Raw genomic sequence first — 19984 nt, 5'->3', positions numbered from 1 at the left:
CAGCTCAGGAGGATTCATTCTGGTTAGAGCCTCTATTATGGCAGTCCTGGTGCCACTCTCTGTAACAGTCTGCTGTCACTTCCTGTCCAAGCCCCTGGTGACTCAGGGGTGGAGGACAACTTCTTGGATGAAGAGGTGTTGGTTCAGTCTGGATTTTTGTTGTAACCACTCAAGACATCCTGGACAATATACTTGATGGTAGATTACTGGTCAAAGTCACACATCACACAGCTCCGTTAACTTTAATCTGTCTGGTAATCACTGTGAAACTGTACGGCTCAATATCATCACTGCACCCCTGACACCCACGGTTAAAGAAACACAATCCTGATATTGACTGGGCCACTAACAGAATAATTAGCTGGAGTAATTTCTATCATTCAGTGTAATCTGCTCTCACCCCTGCTGTCAGCTCCACAGTCTCTCCCTCAACAGATCCTGAACCACCTGATCTCTCCATAGTCCAAGCTGAGTATCATGACCTTGGTCAAGTCTTCAATAAAATCCAAAGCCCTCAGTCTGCCTCCACATCGCCCTTATGACTGCGCCATCGACCTCCTCCCTATAGCCCCTCTGCCACCCAATCTGTTCCACCCTGAATGCAAAGCCATGAAAACATATATAAGGTCTGACCATCTTCCTCTCCCCTTGGTGCTGGATTCTTCTTTGTAGAAAGGAAAGAAAAAACACTACGCTCTTGCATAGATTTCCATGGATTGAACACTATTACTGTTAAAAACAAATACCCTCGTCAGGATTAGAGAGGGAGATGAGTGGAAAATGGCTTTTAACACTCCCCTTAGACACTTTGAGTATTTTTGTCATGGCAGGTGGTCTCTCTAATGCCCCCACAGTTTTCCAGGATTTAGTTAATGATGTATTGAAAGACTTAGATGATATCCTCATCTTCTCCCAGAACCACGCAGATCATGAGTCCTCCAGCGCCTCCTAGAAAACAAGCTTCCTGTCAGAGCTGAGAAATGTTCCATGTGGACTCAGTGAGCTTCCTGGGGGATGAAGGCTGTAGAGGAGTGGCCGCCGCCAACCTCAAGGAAGCAGCTGCAACAGTTTCCTGGTTTCGGCAACTTCTACCTGTGTTTCATCTGCGATTATAGAAAGGCCGCAGGATCCAGCACCAGACTGACCGCCACAACTCTGACCTTTCCCTGGACACCTAAGATGACACAGCCTTTTCACATTGGCTCCTATCCAGGTTCAGCCTGACCCATCTCAGCAGTTTGTGGTGGAGACTCTGGGGTAGGGGCTGTCTTCCCTCAGCACACTTCATGTTGGTGCATGTTCCCAGGGTAAGGAGGGTCCTACTCTGTGCCAAAACCCAAAGAGTCCTCAGATGTCCTTTGTAGGTTCTTGGAAGAATTTGGAACATATCTGGAGATTTTTTTATATGATATCTCACTATGTCCAGTCCAGATTTCATCATTTATGGGTCATAGTTTGAAATATCTGGGGAACTGGATTTTGGGGTATTTTGCGCAGTGCAGTGAGTGTGTGGTTTCATGGCATGAACGGTTGGTGGCTGGATTATATGGAGACAGGAGAGTCTGTGAAGAGCTTATAGTGTTGTGTTATATTCCAGAACTAACTATTTTGGAGAGAAATAAACTGAACACAGGTCAGATATGAGATGAAGGTCTCTTATAGCTGTGGCTCAGGAGGAAGAGCAGGTCATCTGCTAATCAGGCCGGTGGTGTGACCCCCACCACCTCCAGTCTAAATCAGCTGATCCAGTGTTCACCCTGGGACCAGAGGGCCACAAAAAAGTCTGAAGACTTTTGTAATGAGAGATTTCAGTTTTTCATTTGACTTTAATAGGGAAACGCGTTGGTACAGTGGTTAGTGCTGTCGCCTCACAGCGAGAAAGTTCTGGGTTTGAACCTCCAGGTTCTCCGGCTTCCTCCCACAGTCCAGAGAGATGCACTTTAGGCTGATTACTGACTCTAAATTGCCCGTAGGTGTGAATGTGAGCGTGAATGGTTGTTTGTCTGTGATAGACTGGTGACCTGTCCAGGGTGTACCCCGCCCTCACTCAATGTCAGCTAGGATTGGCTGCCCCCCTGCGATAAGCAGTGTATATAATGGATGGATGGATTTCCCTTTAATAAGTTTGTATAAAAACATGTATTTATTGTTGTCAAGGATCCGTGGGTGTAGATGGAAGTTGGTAAACTGAGTGACACGATACCAGAAAGTGCAGCTTTAAATTAGGTTTAAAGCTGCACTCGTGAGAACTAATATTGATACTGGACAAAACTCCAGTGTTTAATGACAACATGTGAATGTTCAGTAACAGTAAGTGAAGCTCATTACTTCAGACAATGACCCTTGACTTTTACCAGTGTTGTAGCAGTTGACTTAAAAACTGCGTTGTTACTGTTGATTAAAAACAAAGGACTGAAGACCATGATCAGTCTCATGATGCTGATGACCTGATGCAGACGAATCGTTCTAAAAAAAGGTTGAACCTGTGTTAGCTTAGCACAGTGACTAGCAGCAGGGGAACTGCTAGGCCTGTCTGAGCTGTGGGACCTGTCAGTACAGGGATAATTCAGACAGTTTTTGTTTTATTGAACATTGACTCTCTTTATATTCTGTGTTTTTCGTGTTAAAGAAACTGAACTGAGAGAAACACAGTCTCTCTTGACTCTGGGTGAAGGTTAGACTCTGGAGCCATATGAGTGTTAGACCTGCTGCAGAGTAGAAGAACAGGTCTACTGTTAATGTCCCAGGTTGAGGTGATAACTGCAGAGGACAGGATGTAACCACTGGGAATGTCTGGGAGTTCAGCGTCTTATCGAGGGAGTGGAGGGAATGAGAGTCCTGTAGGTGGACCCGGTGATTAATGTGCACCGGAGCTGGCAGCAACACAACCCACGCTCATACCTCTCACAGCAAAGAAACATGCTCTGGCACCCAAAGAAAAACACCATGGTGGTCATGAATAATCTGGTGTGAACACAGAGCCGAGCTTCCACTCAGCCTTTGTTATTTTCCATCTGAAAATGTGTTGAAGACTTTCCAGTGCTGTGGAAAATCTGTGTGCTAAGTGAACTAACAGACACTGATTCAGTTCCGCAGTCATGAGCGAGAACATGATCCTGGGAGGGGCTGGGGGGTGGGGGTAGGGGGGTGGGGGGATGTTGGGGTCAGAGGTATGAGTGGGCTCTGAGTACATTCTTCAGCCCCCTCAGTGTGTTCTGTATGGATCAGTTTGAATATATGGAGCCTTTGTTGGTCATTTAATAAGATGTTAAACAGTGATGCTCAGATGTACTGGACGAAGCTTTTTATCATCAGAACATGAGAATAAAACTCAACATGTTTTTAAAAGAGGTTCAAATCTGTGAAAAATGAAAAAAACAATAACAATAAATAAAACTTTCAATAAAATAAAATAAAACATAAAATAATAAACAAATCAATAAAACACCAGAGGTAAGAAGAGCTGACAAAGTTTCTACACAGTAAAGGTAAAAAGGGGAGGAGCTATAAAATCAGGAAGCAGCCTCAGCAGGTATCAGGTCGAACACCTGAGAAACCTCTAAAAAAAACATCTGAGTTACAGGTTACAGGTACAGGTACAAATATAGGTACAGATACAGATAAGATAAGATAAGATCGCCTTTATTAGTCCCACAGTGGGGAAATTCACAGTGTTACAGCAGCAAAGTGGCAGTGCAGAGAACAGGAAAGCTGCAGAAACTACAATAACAAATATTTAGAATGATAAATAATAACAATATAATAATGTACTAAATATATAGATGTGTTGTCTGGCTCTATATGCAATAAGCAGACGAGGCGTGATAGCTGGTTTCCATATGTTTACTTCACAGCTTAAGCACACAAACCAAACTGTGCTACCTGCATGGCTACATCCTACCCTGCGCCCTGGGCTCCTGCGCATGCTCCTAACAACTGTGGCATGCTGGGTAATGTAGTTCTTCTCTAAACTCATAACATCACATCTTCCCCCCATCAGAAAATTATATTTACCCCTTAATACAAAGCCATGCTTTCTTTACCTTGGCATTTACCAATAAGCACTGTAACTTTACTTTTAAACAACTTTTTTATTTAAACACTTGTTCTGCAATAGAAAAGTAATAAAGTGCAAACTATCTAAGCATCAAAACACACCTAGAATCATGTCAACATTTTTCTTTTACATCAACATTATTTAATTTTTTAATTTTGATGAACTGAAACGTCCACATTGCTTCTTTGTTCAGCAACTCTCGATCAACCTCTTAGGTGGCTGAACATGTCTCCTAGGTCTGGACAGTCTTTCAACAGCTGGCGACAGTCTGGAAAGCCTCACAGCAGCTGGTGATGCAGGCACTGCTGTCAGACTACAGTCAGCGTTGTCAGGCCCACTGTTAGTTGGCTCTGTAGATTCAGCCGCGTCGTGCTGAACCATCTCCTGTACTGTAGCGTCCCTTTCATTTGGCTGTAGTTGAAGATCTGTGCGGTTCCTCCTCAGACACAATCCATTCTCCAACTGGATCCTGTAGGAGCATGGGGCAACTTCCTCCTCCACCTGTCCCTTTTGTCTCCATGTGCCTGTAGAGATGTCCCTGAGTTGCACCATGTCTCCTTGCTTCAGCCTAGGCAGGTGTTTTGCCGTTCTGTCATGCAGCTGTTTTTGTTTCACTTTTTGTTCCTCCCTTGCATTTCTGACTCTGTGTGCATTTCTTGGTGTCAGCAGGTCCTCATTTACTGGTAGGTTGGAGCGAATGTGGCTACTCATCAGCATTTGGGCTGGTGACAGTCCATTCTGTAAAGGTGCACTCTGGTAGATCAGTAAACTTTTCTAAAAGTAATCTCTGTCCTGTGCTTTTTTCATCATGTTTTTTTACTGTCTTTACAGAGCTTTCTGCCAAGCCGTTGGACTTGGATAGGTTGGACTCGATGTAGAGTGTTGAAACCCCCATTCTTTGGCAAAAGCAGCAAACTCACAGCTAGAAAACTGGGGCCCATTATCTGAAAACAGTTCACATGGGACACCATGTCTAGCGAAGACAGTCTTGAGGTAGCTGATGACTGCTTTGCTCGATGTTGACGGGATCAGGATAGTTTGAGAAGTAGTCGGTGACCACTATGTAACTTTTACCATCACAGTCAAATAGATCAGTGCCAACATTGTAGTAGGGTCTGTGGGGCACTGGATGCGTCATCAGCGGCTCAGCTCGTTGTTTTGGCCTGTGGGTGCGGCAAAGTTCACATGACGCTGTTGTCTGGCTGATATCTAAATTGATTCTCAGCCAGTACATTACTTCTCTAGCCCTGCGTTTACACTTGACTTCTCTGAGGTGGCCTTCATGTATCTTCTGAAGCATTTGTTTACATAGTGAGGATGGAATAATGAATTTGCTCTCTTTCAACACTTTGTCATCCACCACCGTGAGCTCTGCCCTACAATTCCAGTAGTCTTGTATTTTCACAGGGCAATCCTTCTTGTTTTCAGGCCATCCTTTCTGTACTGTGCGCTTGAGTTCTTTCATTGTTTCATCTGCATTAGTCTCTCTCCGTATTTGTTCTGTTCTGTCTGCAGTTACTGGCAGAGATGTCACAATCATGTCCACATATGCCTGTATTTCTGCGCTGTTCTCGCAGTCGGCACATTCCTCCTTGTCCACTGCTCTAGACAAGGTGTCGGCAGTTAACATGTATTTTCCTTGTGTGTATATCATGTGCACGTCGTATTTTTGCAGCCTGATTAGCATGTGCTGTATCCGTACGGTTTGACGGTTTGGCCATGATGGACACCAAAGGTTTATTATCAGTTTCTACTTCAAAAGTTTGACCACACACGTATTGATGGCAATGCTCACATGCATACAAACTCGCTAACAGTTCTTTTTCAATTTGAGCGTACCTGGATTGTCAAGGCTCTGGATGCATAAGCGACGGGTAGCCACTGCTCCTTGTGTTGCTGCAGCAGCACCGCTCCCAGGCCATACTGTGACGCGTCTGCTGAGATCCTGGTACTCTTCTCTGGGTCGTAGAACTTTAGCACGGGCTCCTGTGTGAGAGTCTCTTTCAGTTCCAGAAAATATTGTTCCTGCTCATGGGACCAGATCCATTCATTCTTTTGTTCAAGAAGACTCCTGAGAGGTGCCGACCGTGTTGACAACTGTGGGACAAACTTGGTGAGATAGGTGACCATCCCTAAGAACCATCTGACCTCATCTTTATTGTTTGGTCTTTCCATGTTGTTGATCGCTGATGTTTTTCTCGGGTCTGGCTTCACCCCCTCTTCACTGAGAACATCTCCCACAAAGGTAAGCGTTTTCACTCCGAACTCACATTTGTCTTTGTTAAGTTTCAAATTAACTTCTCTTGTCTTGTCTAGCACTTGTCTCAGTCTTTCGTCGTGTTCTTCTCGAGTAGCCCCCCAGACAATAATATCATCCATCATTGTCTCTACTCCTGGAGTGTGCTCAAAAATCATATGAATAGTCTTATGGTAGACTTCAGGCGCTGACAAGATACTGTACCGCAGACGAAGAAACCTGTACCTGCCCTCCGGCGTGTTGAACATACACAGTCTTGAACTCTGCTCATCTAATCTCAATTGCCAGAAACCTGACGAAGCATCTAGTTTACTGAACCATTTAGCTCCTGCAAGCTGTGCCATGATTTCTTCTCTGGTTGGTAACTTAAAATGTTCTCTTCTGATTGCTTTGTTTAGGTCCCTTGGATCCAAACACATTCTGAGAGCACCAGTTTTCTTTTGCACAATAACCAGCAAACTGACCCATTCCGTTGACTCATCTCTTTTCTTGATGACCTCTAATTTTTCCATGCGTGCTAGTTCCTCTTTCAGTTTTTCCCGCAGTGCAAATGGGACTTTCCTGCAGAGATGCACAACAGGAGACACACTTTCATCCACACGTATCTTGTGTTTTCCAGGTAGACATCCAAGTCCTTCGAAACAGTCTTTATACTCCTCCATGAGTGAGTCATGATCATTTGCAGTATCTGGTGATGTTACCACAAACACTCTTTTGACCAGATTAAGCTTTGTACATGTACTGAGTCCCAAGATTGGTTGAACACTCATATCCACGATCAGTAGCTGTGCTCTTATCTGCCGACCCTTGTGTTTGAAGGTTGCGATGCATCCACCTTTAACAGGAACATGTTCTCCAGTGTATCCAGTCACTTTTGTTTTTACAGGATGAATTTTGCTCTTCACTGTCAATGTTTTGTAATCCTCCAATGATAGCAGGTTTGCGTGAGCACCTGTGTCTAACTTGAATGGTATTACTGTTTCATTCACCTCGATAGGCATAATCCATTCCTCTTTTTCAGTTGTACAAGCCTGCACCACATCCACAATGAACTCATCGCAATCCTCTTCTCCCTCATCAACTGTGTGAACTTTCTGTTTTAGAGCTGCTTTGCCACATTTAGCATAGTGATTACTCCTTCCACAGTTGTTACAGGATTTTCCAAATGCAGAACAAGATCTTGGCTTGTGGCTGCCTCCACATTTACCACATTTAAACTCTGGAGATTTCTCTTTTTGGTCTCTCTGTTTGGTAAATGTTTTCTTTTTCTCTGTTCTTTATGTATTGCATGCACTGTTGTTTCACCTCTCCGAAGCTCTTTTGCTTGTGCTCGAGTGGTTTCAGCTGCTCTGCACATACTGACACACTTGTCCAGTGTAAGTCCTGTCTCTCTGAGCAGTCTTTCTCTGAGTGCATTGTCCACTGTTCCACAAACGACCCTGTCCCTCACTAGTGAGTCTCTTAATGTGCCTAATTCACATGTTTTGCTTAGTGTGTGGAGCTCTGCTAAGTACTGATCAAAAAGTACTCCTTGCTTTTGGTCATAGGTGAAAAACTTGTACCTCTCAAAGGTCACATTCTGTCTAGGCACGAAATATTCTTCAAACTTTGTCATTAACACTGCCAAAGTCAGATTAGCTTCATTCAGTTGAAAGCTATTGTATATGTCCAATGCATCTTCTCCTATAACATGCAAAAGAATGTGAGCTTTCAGTTTTTCATCATCACCCCCAGCTGCGCTTGCTGCTAGATATATATTAAATCTTTGCTTGAAACGCTTCCAGTTATCAGCAAGGTTCCCAGTCAATTGCATGGAAGTGGGCGGACTTAGCTTATCCATGACTGCATGTTGGGGTATCGGGACTTACACATCGGGACATGTTCGATCTGTCCCTTGTCCCCTTTACTTCCACTGCCGCTCGTAGCCATCACATGCCGTAGCAAACTCCGTTAGCATGTTGCTTTATTAGCACGTTACACTCACGCGACCGGAGACTTTTTCTTTCTCTCTTCCATGGCTCCACCGTGGCAAATCTTCCGTTCGTAGCTGCTCACAGCCACTTCTGACACCATGTGTTGTCTGGCTCTATATGCAATAAGCAGACGAGGCGTGATAGCTGGTTTCCATATATTTACTTCACAGCTTAAGCTCACAAACCAAACTGTGCTACCTGCATGGCTACGTCCTCCCCTTTTACGCGCGGGGCTCTTGCGCATGCTCCTAACAACTGTGGCATGCTGGGTAATGTAGTTCTTCTCTAACTATACTCATAACATCACAATAGATACAAAAAATTACATATTTACAACAACAGTAGCAAATGCATGAGATTGTTATGGTGGTGAGTTGTCCGTTTCTGGTGTGTGTGTGGTTACAGAGCTCAGTGTTTGTTGTAAAGTCTGACAGCAGCTGGAAGGAAAGACTTGTGGTATCTCTCCTTCACACACCGTGGGTGCAGCAGCCTGTCACTGAAGGAGCGGCTCAGTGCTATCAGAGTGTCCTGCATGGGGTTGGAGGTGTTCTCCAACAGGGATGATAGCTTCGCCACCATTCTCCTGTCGCCCACTACCTCCACTGAGTCCAAGGGGCATCCCAGGAAAGAGCTGACCTTCCTGATCAGCCTGTTCAGTCTCCCCCTGTCAGCAGTGGAGATGCTGCTGCCCCAGCAGACCACACCGTAAAAGATGGCTGATGCCACCACAGAGTCGTAAAAGGTCTTCAGGAGTGCCCCCTGCACCCCAAAAGACCTGAGTCTCCGTAGCAGACTAGCCGTTGCTAGAGCCGTTGTAGCCGTTGCAGACTAGCTGCCATTAGCTCGTCCATCTTATTGGGGAGAGATCTTACGTTCCCCATGATGATGGTGGGGAGAACTGGTTTGTACCGTCTCCTCCTGGCATGTCGCTCCCTCCCGGGACAACTTCCCCGTCTCTTCCTCCTCCTCAGGTCGCGGGGAATGTCGGGTCTCTCCTTGGGTAACACTGCTGTGTTACAGAGTGCCATCAACTGTTCCCTGGTGTAAACAATGGAGCCATGGCTGCACGCCATAAACAGAGAAAAAGAAAACAGTAGAGCGGCCAGTACAAACACCACAAGATTATGTGTGTCCATAGTGCGCAAATAAGAGAAGCTGACCGTTGATCAAAAATACAATTAAAAGAAGAAGACAAGGGAAAAAAGCTCAACAATGAGCAGGAGCTGCCGTAACAGGCTGCCACTTGTACCTGTACAAGACCGGTACAAGAATACCGGTCTTCTGTTTCTATATAATATAGTATAATAATATAATCTGTACCTGAAGAATCTGTAAAGATACAGGTACAGGTACAGGAATAGGTACAGATACAGGTACAGGAATAGGTACAGATACAGGTACAGGTACGAGTACAGGAATAGGTACAAGTACAGGTACAGGTACGGGTACAGCTCACTCTGTGTCCTGAGCCTGGTTTATTTTGACACTGACTCAGTCTCTCACCTTTGTCCTCCAGGTGGATTCTCTGTCTCTGATTTATGTTGACGTCAGTGAGACAGGCGATAAGAGCATCCACAGACCTGGACTGGACCCAGAATCCTTTAGTGGCTGGTCTGACATCTCTCTGATATATTGTTAATATCTGTGTGATTAGTCCAAACTAATTTCCTCCAGAATTTTTCTAAGAAAAGGAAGATCAGAGATGATTAACGTCAGTGAAGTGAAGGTTTTCTTAAGCAGAGGTTTGACCAAAGATACAGCTCCTCCTCCTCCTCTTTCATTTCGTCTGCAGGAGAAAACAAAACAATGTCATATGGTGGAGAGGAGTTGAATATTTCGTCAAAACCAGGTAAAAACTTCCTCCTCTGTTGACTCGCTGCAGCAGGACCACAGGTACAGCTCCAGTTACCACCCAAACCTGCTGATGAATCATCAAATTGAGAGTCCAACAGGGGCAGATCTAGAAAAATATTTATGGGGTGGCGAGAGGGGGGCAAGAATTTTTGAGGGGTGGCAACATATGGCAGACGTATATATACTGAATTTAATAGATAAAAGTATGGTAATACTACTGTAAGTGGGGCATTATCACAGGAAAGGCATTAAAGTAAGACACAGGTGATGAGTGGCAGATGTGTGAGTGGGGAAGCAGCGTTGCAGCATTTGTACAAGAAGAAACTATCCAAAGAAAAACTTACCCATGAGGACTGAGCTGTACTAAGGTGAGCAGAAATACACTGTGGAAATAAATGGTTCACGGCACTCAAACGAGGTATTGCACATCGCTTTTATTGTTTACTCAGAACAGCCATTCTCCCCATCTGTCCCTCAGTAGCTTTAACAATTTTTTGACAGATGAGGTGTTTACTGATAAAGTAACGAGAAATATGGTACAGTATATACAATATTCACAGCAGTTAAGGGACATTTCATGCATGTAAATATGAGCTGCTGTATCAACAAATTACACAAAGGGCTCAGATCCATCCATCCAAATCCATTTTGCCCCCAGTCTGAAAAAATACAAAAACATTTTGTGAGTAGGTTCATACAGCCCGTTTCTGGACAGTTTTATACTGTATATACAAAAGAAGAGGCATTAAAAAACAACAATAACAACAACACTAACAACAACACTGCTTCATGTTCAGCAGGATTTACACCATTTACATCAGTGTCACATTTTAAACTTTTTCTTCTCACACTTTAGGTTTTATTAAAGAAAAAATTTAAAGTGCAGATTCTGTTGAAGATCATTTTAACAGCTTTGTAAAGGCTCACCAGTGAGCATAACATGAAGTTGTCTATGCCTATAACAGCTGAATGCGGCGATTTCCATGTTGCTCAGCAAAACGCTTCACAAATTTATCTAGATCTAATGCTTTTGTGCGTTTTGATTCAATGCTGAGTACAGCCAAACTCAATAGTCTCTTTTCTGTCATAGTAGACCGCAAATATGTCTTTATGAGCCTGAGAGATGAAAAACTTCGTTCACAGGATGCACTGCACACAGGTAAGACAACCGCTATTTTACACAACCTGAACAGCTCATAAAAAACATCCTGGTATGGTTCCAAAAACTGAGTGAACTCCATTAGAGTGGTAGGACTCTCCTTTCCCCCCTTTTTTCTGTCTAGTACTCTCCTCGTCTGATGTAACTCGTGTTTGAGATCCTCAATATTTGAATCATAAGCTTCAGCCAATAATAGAACAGCCTCCTCTCTCAAAAAAGTTGGACTTGGCGGATTTAGTGCCTGGACACCCTGCATAATGTTACAGTTTGTGTTAGAAAATCTTCTTCCTATTTCTCCAATCATGTTATCCAGAACTGGATAGTACACAGAGACACAAAAAGTGTGTTTGCTATCTGGAACTACATGCTGTCCCAAGGTGGAGTGGATGACAGTATCCTGAAGCACCTGTCTGTCTTGGCCTCTTTGGTTTTTGCTGAGTTGTATCAATGTTACTTCGTTGACATAAATCAAGTGTTTCGCTCCACATGTCCTCAAAAGAGGCTTGACTACGGTACTGGACCAGTGTCTCTTTAAGTGCTTCAATAAGTTCAACAGCCTTAGCATAGTCCACTGTTTTAGACTGGAGCATGTCTGATAAAAATTTGGAGTCACTCAGGACCTTTCTGAACAGAACAAGAGATCCAGCAAAATTCAGATCAATTTGAGCCAAAATCCCTCTTGCTTCAACAGCTCTTTGTGGATGGTTCTCAGATGCGATCTCTTCAAGCACCTGTACTATTGCAGGCAACCTGTCCATAACATTGCGACATGCTATGTGCCTACAGGCCCAACGTGTATCACTTAGCTGTTGGAGTTCCCTTGGTGCACCATCAAACATCTCCCGCTGCACTTCCAGCCATTTGTTATGTACATAAGACCCAGACATAAATACATATAGTCGTTCCAATAATGAGAAGAAGTTTCCTGCATCTGCCACACTTTTTACAGCGTCTACTATAACTAAGTTCAAGCAGTGTGCACTACAGTGAACATAGAAGGCATGTTTGGCTACTTCTTTTATTTTTGCTTGAACACCTGCGTGCCCCGCGCATCACTGCCGCACCATCGTAGCCCTGGCCTACAAGGTTTTTCTTGTACTCCAGCCCATGCTTCTCAAGGAAGCATATAATCTTGTCACTTAAGGCGGCAGCATCCAGGTGTTCTGCCACTTCAAACTCCAGAAAGCTTTCATGAACAACACCGTTGTAAAAATATCTCAGAACAAATGACATTTGCTCTTTTTTCTGAACATCTTTAGTTTCATCAACAATAACTGAAAACTGCTTGCTCGTTTTAACTTCCTGGATGATTTCCTCTTTGACCATTGCAGCCAAGCACTCAAGTATTTCATTCTGTATTGTTTTACTTGTGTATTTTGCATTTTTAGCTTGTTGTTCAAGTCTTTTTTTAATGATGGGGTTATGGTTACCCAGCAAGTCTAACATAGACAGAAAAACACCCTTTTTTCTGAGTCAAGAGACTCCCTGTGACCCCGCTGTGCTAGGTTTTCTGTGGCTGTTAGAACTAAAATTTCAGCTAATGTTTTTATGTAGTATTGATTTTCAGCCACCTGCTTCTTTTTTTGCTCATCCATTAGTCCAAACATTGAGGTATTTTTATCCATAATTTTCTTGTTCTCTGTTCATGCAAACATTGCATTTACATGGCCTTCAGATCTGGCATGAGAACAGAAACCACTGTCTTTCATTGTAGCCTTTTTCCAGTTACGATAACCCTCGAATGAGGTGAAAACAGTCCTTGGAGCATCGGGGAGGGAAAAATGCCTACAAGCAAAACAGTAAGCTGCATCTTTCGATTGGGAATATTCTAACCAGGGATGAGATTTGTACCAGTCGCTGCGGAAGCTTCTCCTGGCTCCTCCCTGGAGGGTCTTAGGGAAACTCTCGCACATTGGCTGCACTGGCACCTCACACCTGGACTTGGATACGTCTAGAAGATGGAGGGGAGGAAATATTCAAACTGCATTACATCTGAACTAATTATACAATATAACAACTAGTAAAAACATAATCAATTTGGAACTGTTATTGATTAGTTATAACCATCAGACTGTGTTAACACACACTAACATTTTAGCCTGCGAGAGTATTTTTAGGTTCATTTGTTTAATTTTGGAATTTAATCTGAGCAATAGATCTAAAATACATCGTACACAAAATATTAAAATTCTGCCCCATCTCATCACACTTTCACACTGACAAGTTTCCCCAGTTATTCATATTTAAGCAAACATAAACATTTATATTTATTTGAAGAAGTCTAAGCAATGTCTCTTAAATACACCTTATAGCAAAATGTCCATCTTTGTCATTTGTTCTTCTTATTCATATGTAACTTAGTATACTATGCAGCAACAGTTTCCATACCATGTGGACCAGCTCGACTGGAGATGGTTGGTGATGGCTCAGGCACTCTCCTTTCCCTTTCCCTGTCTGAGCCCTGCATGTTATCTTGTCTCTCGCTTTCTCCCTCCTCCATATCTTCACCACTGTGGTGTTCTCCCACCTCCTCCTGTCCCTGGTCACCTTGGCCTTGAATTCTATCTCTGTCACATTTCTGTTGCCCCTCTCTCTCTCCTTCCACTTCGTCTTTGTCTCCTCTCTCTCCTTCCACCTCATCTTTGTCTTCTCTCTCTCCTTCCACTTCGTCTTTGTCTTCTCTCTCTCCTTCCACTTCGTCTTTGTCTCCTCTCTCTCCTTCCACCTCATCTTCTCCGTCTACCTTGCTCAGTTGTTCATCTTCTATTTCTCTCGCTCTTCTCTTTGGTGAGAAAAAACTACAAATGCTACCTTTCCTCTTCATTTCTGTAAGATTCAAAGTAACTTTACAATGTTTTCCTTGACAGACGTTGAATCAATATTAGCTTTTGTAGCATACTTTACACAGAACTAACGTCAGACCTAGCTAACATTACATGTTAGCATTCATTCATTCATGTATAGTTAGTGAAATAACGTTCTTCAACCTGATTTTTATCATCTCAAAATCAGCATCGCAACTATGCTAGCACTGTGCTTTCATTATAACTTCATTTCTTGATAGACAGTTAATCCGTTTTTACCTCTTTCCTCCTGTGTCTCCTTTCCTCGGACTCCTGGCTCCTTCGCTTCGCGCCACTCAGTTTTCAAAACAACGCCGCTCTTGCGTTATCTCGTGCTGCATTCACTGCAGTCGGACATTGAAGATTCGCGCTCGTAATCGGCCATAACATTTCTTTTAATTCGTTGCTGCCAACTGGGGTGGCAGCTGGGGTGGCAAGGCTTTCTTTTAGGGTGGCATTTGCCACCCTATGCCACCCCCGTAGATCCGCCCATGGAGTCCAATAAATTTACTTTGAACTGGGGAATATTTAAACCATGAAACAAAGAAACTCATCAGAATTTAAAACTTTTACTGCCCATAAATGAAGCTGCTAAAAAATATTGTAATTTTTTATTAATAAACATTGGATCATTGACCTTGTTTTTTCTTCTATGTGACTTTTTATTGCTACTATGGAATACATTTTAACTCATAGTGCAGCAGGTAACTTTAATAACCTTTCAAATGTGTACACAAGCACCAAAATTGGTATTATTATCCCTCTGAGGCCATTAATTTGAATTTGACCACTTGCAATTTCAAAATGGCTGCCATTTTCCAAGATGGCCACCATTTCCAGCATAGGAAACACACATTTAATAGGACAGATTTCAATGATTTTCCAATGTAATCCTATAATCTGTTTGTCTCTGAAATGAACCACGTTTCTCCAGAGATTTTTTTTTTTTTTTTAAGATATTTTTTGTGCATTTTGTGCCTTAAATGTCCTCTACAAATAAATTGACTTGACTTTATTATTCCATAGGACAGTAGAGAGTGAGAGGAAAGGGGCAGAGAGAGGGGAAGCGACACGCAGGAGTTGAACCGGCAACTTGCCTGCTAAGATGCACTCATGTGCGCACCCTAACCACTCAGCCATTGGGTCGCCTCTGTTATTTCTAATATTTAATGTGAAAAATAAATAAAACACAATGTGATTACAACACTTATGAATTATGAACCAAAGGTTCTGTTTAAGGCGTGTTTTTTATTCAATCCTTAAATCAGCATTAGTTGTTTGCATAAGCTTGTTAGCTTGCTCTGCTAACTTGCTAGTTAATAGAGGAGCCACCAAACAGGCCAGATTATCACCTAATGCTGTCACAGTCACAGAGCAAACAGTTGATAATGTTACCTAACAAACATCGTCAGCAAAAAGAAACGTCCTTATATCTCAGTGTGGAAGAATGAAACATTTTACAGGTTTCCCATTTAAGAGGGAAATATTCTGCAAAATGTTAGGAAGAAATCTCTTTATTTTAGACTCAAATTCAACACAGTCATAATTTTATGAGGAAACTTTTTTTGTGAGTTTGTTGATATATTTGCTGAAGTGTATTTTCATTTTTTACAGTGTAGTAAATTTCAGCTTTTAGCTTGTTAAAATGATCTGATACCATTCATGTAGAAAAAACAATGAAGCAGGGATGATGTTTGTTTGTATCCAACCCTGAAGTCATCATCACCTCGTTCCCTCCACAAACAGCCAATAGGATTTCTCCATAGTATTTTGGATGATTAGAGAAAATCAGCAACAGTTTCTGATCCTGACAGGTTTGGTTCAGCAGGATAATCTTCACTAATGACACCACTTTATGATGTTTGAAGCCTAAATACAATCAGCAGCAGTAAAAAGCTCATGTTAGGCTATAAACTAACTACACCACAGTCACATGACTTCACTGTCACCACCACTCCTCTCTCAGCTTCATCAGAGACAGTGGAGAAAAGAAACAGCTCACTTCAGGAAACCAGCAGCAGGTCTGAGTCTGTTCATTCCAATGGTCCAAAGTGAACGTGATCACAGGTTATGATTCTTTCTCCCCACAGTCACCAAAATAAATACTGGATCCATTTTTCATAGCCGCAGATCTTCAGAATATTCTGACTCCAAAAAGTCATTTTTGTCAACTAACTTTATTCCTACCTGTCTCCGTCTCAGCAACAACCTCTGATATCTGAACACAGATCTTCTCTGTCTGCAGGTTCAGTTTTCACTGCTCCAGACGTCACTTTACAACCACAGAGGTTTATAGGGACTTATATGTGATAAGATAAAAGATAAAGATAAGATGGAAAAAGAGGAGCTACGATTACAAGCTGCCTCTGCCAGTTTCAATATGGCGAAACCATGAATTAAAGGTTTAAACTGAAATAAAACTTGTATTTATACTATATATACTATATGTACTTGTATTTTACTGTTATTATCATGTGACTGTTTTTGGAGGGAAAACATAGTATCATTACATCATTTACATCATCACTGGACTGAAGTGATCTTGTACTGGGTTGATAAAAACAAGTGGCAAAATCAGGCTCAAATTTAAAGGAAGTGTTCATACCACTTTGACTTTGTCTCTTCCAGATTTTCTGAGTTTTTAAAACTGAAACAAGCTCCGCCCTCAGTGTTGTCATCAGTGCAGCAGGTCAGAGGCTCCAATCACCCTCATGTTTAGGCTCCACTCACCTCAACACAATGAGGCTGGTGTGTGCAGAGTCACGGCCTCACATCACAAACATGGACACAGATTACATCACCATGGTGACACAGAGCAACCCTGTTCCTCTGGTTCCTCTGGGGGAAGGGGGTGGGGTCTCCAGGGGCGTCTCCACTCAGTGAAATGACCAGGAGGTCTAAGGACCCCCCCCCTCCCATCCCCGCAGACCTGGTCTCAATGCTGCAGTAAAAACATCCCACAAAGAAGAGTCTGTTCACTGAGGTCACATCTACATCTACAGAGAGAGCTACTGTGTCACCTGTGTACACACACACACACACACACACACACACACACACACACACATACACACACACACACATACACAAACAAGCACACAAAGCCCTCTCATGCGATCTGTAATTAGATTAACATTATTATTCTGTATGTAGCTGAAAGAGCAGGATGATGTAATGTATGATATAAAGACATTACTGTAAGTGCAACACACACACGCACACACACAGAGCCACAGTGTGTAGCTGAAGGAAAAGAAATCATTAGAGCTGTTTAACAGCCTTCTTGGCTCAGATCCTTCCACATAAATCATTAGAACAATAATTAGTGTGAAAGGAACTTTTTAATAACCACTAATGAAGCTGATTGGAAAATAAGATGTTTGTTATTATTGGTTGTGGCTCTGAGCTAAGGAGGAGACACTGACGTCAGTGTTCCCCAACACACTCACAGTTTACATCCATTTTCCACAGCAACTTAAAGTCACTGTATGTGGCTCATTACAGTGAGAGCACCACACACACACACACACACACACACACACACACACGCACACACTCACAGTGTCACAACACTGACATTTAACAGTGTGATCCTCAGGCTCTCTGTCTGTGCTGTTTGTTTTTATCACTGTTGTGCAATGCATCTTGGGATATATCGTGCTCCAATGTGTGGATGCACTTGATCTTCAGATGCAGAATGTGGCTCCTGACCTAAGACATAGTCACACAGGTGCAGTAAACACCCCATCATGCTCTGGGGCAGGTATGAAAATGCTGCTCAGACTCAGCTGATTCTGATTCTTTGACAGAGGGTTCATGGCCCATTGAACGCCCCCTGTCCTCCACTGGCTGACCCTCCAGCAGAGCTGGACCTGACTCTGTTGTGAATATTCTCAGAATGCTTCAATGTTTTTCACAAGCTCAAAACAAACAATCCAGCATTCCTGGTCTTGCTGGCAGGAGCTGGTCCTCAGTGGAGCAGCACTGGAGGTCAGAGGATGACATCATGACATGAGGAAACAGTTGAGGACAGTGGGGGACTGTTACTGTTCACACGCAGGTTCCACGTTCTCCACTCCGTGTTCTGCTGGGTTCTCTCTCTGTAGATCTAAACTGCTCATGATGAACTGACCCCTCCCCCTCCCCCCGACTGTGAACTGTACTCTATCTTTATCTCAGTCTCATCATCCTGGTGTGTTGTTGAAGTCACTTGGTGTCTGTCCTGTCACGACTCAGCTGACACTTCAAACCTTAATGTGTAGGACACCAGGAACATACTACCTGTGTGTATGTGTGTGTATGTGTGTGTGTGTGCGGATCTGCACTCTACACACAGTTTACAGGCTCCTCTAATGTGGTGTTTTTTCTTCATTATAAATGACTCTGGTTTATTTTGTCTCTAAACTCCTCTGTCTCCACCTGCAGCTGCAGAAATGGTTAAAATACATTTATATTCTTCAGAATCAGTCTGGACACTGAGACTATAGTGGAGGGTGTTAGTTTGATGTCATGTTGCTGGTGTGATGTCACTATGACATCAGCAGGTCAATTCTCTGTCTGTTTCTGTTGGGAGCAGTGTCACTTGAAAAATATTGGCTCCACAGTCGGACTGGGAAAGAAAATGTCAAATCTGTAGAGCATGTGACGCAGCTGCGAGGTTGGTAACATGGGCACTGAAATTAAAACCGCACACACACACACCACACAGACAGTGTGTTCCCAGTCTAACGAGTCTACCTCTCTAATAAACAGCTTGTCCTGATGACAAATATTAATAAAGATTTATACATTAATAAATAAAACAACAACCAAATTCAGTGAGTCGTCTGCTCAGGTAAACATTCATAAATCATCACTGGAGGGTTTTTACAAAAACTCATCAACCTGCAGCTGTAGAAGTCGTTCATAAACAGGGTGTGATCCAGATGATCTGCAGCTCTTATCCTGGAGGTCAGAGGTCAAATGGTGCCTGATACCAGCTCCTGACAGAGTGTCACAGCTCTGATTGGCCTGGCACTGATTGGCTTTGCTTCACCTCTGTAGTTTGCTGTTACAGTGTGAGACATGGAAGAACCAGGTGAGTGTTTACACTGACTCCACTTCTTCATTGGTGTGAACAGACCTGTGTCAGTGATCCTCAGCTGGGCCATGATCAATATTCATGTACTCCACTGTGATGGTTCTGCAGCCCTCACAGGGTTGAGCTTGATGTCAAACAGATGCAGAGCTTTCACTCCACCATCAGATAAAACCAGGATCAAGTCCCAGCTCGAGGTCCAGGTATCAGCTTTCACTCAGCACCTGCCTCCACATCAAACCACCGTCTTTAAACCAGCTCATCCTGTGGAAAATTACACATCTCACCAGACTAATACACGTTATTATTTTACACAGACAACCACAGGATTCCTACAGAGGTCTAAGCAAGTCCTGGACTCAGTACACCCTGTTCCTCCTCCTCTTCTCCTTCCTCCTTCACTACATTTCCTCCTCAGTAATATTGTATACTAATAAACATATAATCAGTGTCAGTTAGTAGATAATAACACCTCTATAAGAACCTATAAGACACGTATTATCATCATTATGTTAAAGAAACAGTCACAGTATATTTAAATGTTGACGTTCAAAACATCTGTGTTGATCTATTAGAAATATACATATGTTTAAACACAGTTCTGTGTTCTGTAAACCAGATTTTAAACAGTGACACAGAAGTAAACAGCTGTTCTCCATGTAAAGATATGGTGTCGTCCTGAGCAGAGAAAGAAGTCACACCCCCTCTGCATGTGATGTACTCTGAGTTTCTCTGGTCCTTGTTTTGGTACTTGGTCTGAGAAA

The 19984-nt window shown here is 42.9% G+C and overlaps 1 pseudogene; it reads right to left on the bottom strand.

Annotated features, from left to right (window-relative positions):
• Positions 1-10990: 10990 nt before the first annotated feature.
• On the bottom strand, positions 10991-17628 carry LOC139612950 (52 kDa repressor of the inhibitor of the protein kinase-like; annotated as a pseudogene).
• Positions 17629-19984: the final 2356 nt, after the last annotated feature.

Source organism: Trachinotus anak, unplaced genomic scaffold, assembly GCF_046630095.1.
Source record: "Trachinotus anak isolate AG129_WGS33_773 ecotype Australia unplaced genomic scaffold, CSIRO_AGI_Tana_v1 ptg000032l, whole genome shotgun sequence".
Taxonomy (NCBI): Eukaryota; Metazoa; Chordata; class Actinopteri; order Carangiformes; family Carangidae; genus Trachinotus; species Trachinotus anak.
The sequence above is the reverse complement of the archived record's forward strand: the minus strand, read 5'-3'. Positions and strand labels throughout refer to the sequence as shown.